Source organism: Schistocerca piceifrons, unplaced genomic scaffold, assembly GCF_021461385.2.
Source record: "Schistocerca piceifrons isolate TAMUIC-IGC-003096 unplaced genomic scaffold, iqSchPice1.1 HiC_scaffold_1682, whole genome shotgun sequence".
Lineage (NCBI taxonomy): Eukaryota > Metazoa > Arthropoda > Insecta > Orthoptera > Acrididae > Schistocerca > Schistocerca piceifrons.
The window spans coordinates 1,841,572-1,843,031 of record NW_025727548.1 but is presented as its reverse complement, the minus strand read 5'-3'; the positions used below and the strand labels follow the sequence as shown (position 1 = coordinate 1,843,031).

General features: G+C 52.3%; 1 pseudogene; it reads left to right on the top strand.

The window, feature by feature from the left end:
* The first annotated feature begins 449 nt into the window (after positions 1 to 449).
* LOC124735549 lies at positions 450 to 567 on the top strand (annotated as a pseudogene).
* The last annotated feature ends 893 nt before the right edge of the window (positions 568 to 1,460 follow it).

The window sequence follows — 1,460 nt, the reverse complement described above, 5'->3', positions numbered from 1 at the left end:
TTGGCCTAATAGGTCTCTCATGTGTGCGGGACTTGGGTGCCAGCACCTGAAATGATGCGGAAAGTTTTGTTTTGAAGACGCTGTTGGTGAACAATTGTTGTTTCGGGGGTCATATACCGTACTTTAGAGTCAAACAAGATGACTGGACTTACGAACTGGTGTCAGAGGAGAAGTCGGCAGTGTCTGATCAGTCCTTGATCCTGCAGGAGAGGGAACAACCAAAACAAGAGTGTGCGTATTTTATTCGCGGTTTTTTACGTGTTTATGCCATGTGTGGCATCTATCGATGTCCAAGGCAAAATATGTAACCGTGCGGTTTCATCTGAGTGCTGGTTAAACTACGATTTGCATCTGCGGCGTGGCGTGGCGACACATGGCCACAGCAGCAGCTGTACTAGAGATAAAAGTCGTTATCTAGTAATTAATTCGTTGCAAGCGGCCTGTAATTGGCCAACGTCCTTGCCGCAGTGATAACACCGGTTCCCGCCAGATCACCGAAGTCAAGCGCTGTCGGGCTGGGCTAGCATTTGGATGGGTGACCATCTGGTCTACCGAGCGCTGTTGCCAAGCGGGCAAGCGGGGTGCACTCAGCCCTTCTGAAGCCAACTGAGGAGCTACTTTATTGAGAAGTAGCGGCTCCGGTCTCGGAAACTGACATACGGCCGGGAGAGCGGTGTGCTGACCAGATGCCCCTCCATATTCGCATCCCATGACGCCTATGAGTTGAGAATCACACGGCGACCGGTCAGCACCGTTGGACCTTCATGGCCTGTTCGGGAGGAGTTTAAGTTTAGTTTAGGTCCGTAATTGACTTCAGGAGAGGAGGGACAGCGTACTTGTAAGAAAGAAATCAGTGATCCAGCTTAAATGTTCTGGGCGCCATAATTGATGTAATTTGTAGGTTAGACCATTTTGCCAGAGAAGATCGAAAGTTTCTTCGATATCCAGAATTACTGCTCCAATTGTCTGTCTCGTTGCCCTGGCCAGACAGCTATGCTCAACAAGCGCGGGGCTGATTGATAGTGGAGTGCTCATCGCTGAAACGGAACTGTTCGGACATGAGGATATCATTTAAGGGCTGCCCGTCCGGCCTTGTTTATCTGCCGGAGTGGTTGGTTCCTCCAATTGGCCGGCGAGCAACTGTACTCACTTCCTTTGGAACGGACGCCTAGGCCGAAAAGTCAGTGCGTTGACAACTGAAGCGAGCCGCTCTGTATGCAAGGAACGTGGGCCGGCCGGTGTTGCTCGACTGTCTGGCAGTTGGTGGGGCAGCAGCAGAGCCACGTGGTCAGTCAGTGGGCGCAGGGGAAGAGAAGTGGTGGTTGTCTGCTGGCAGCCGTTGATGGCGACCCCGCGTGTATGGAGGATGGGGCGGCCGCTGTTGTTATGGACTCTGGAAGTGGGAGAATGACGTCAGTGGACAGCTGCTGAGGACTAGCAACAAGGTAACTGCAGAAACG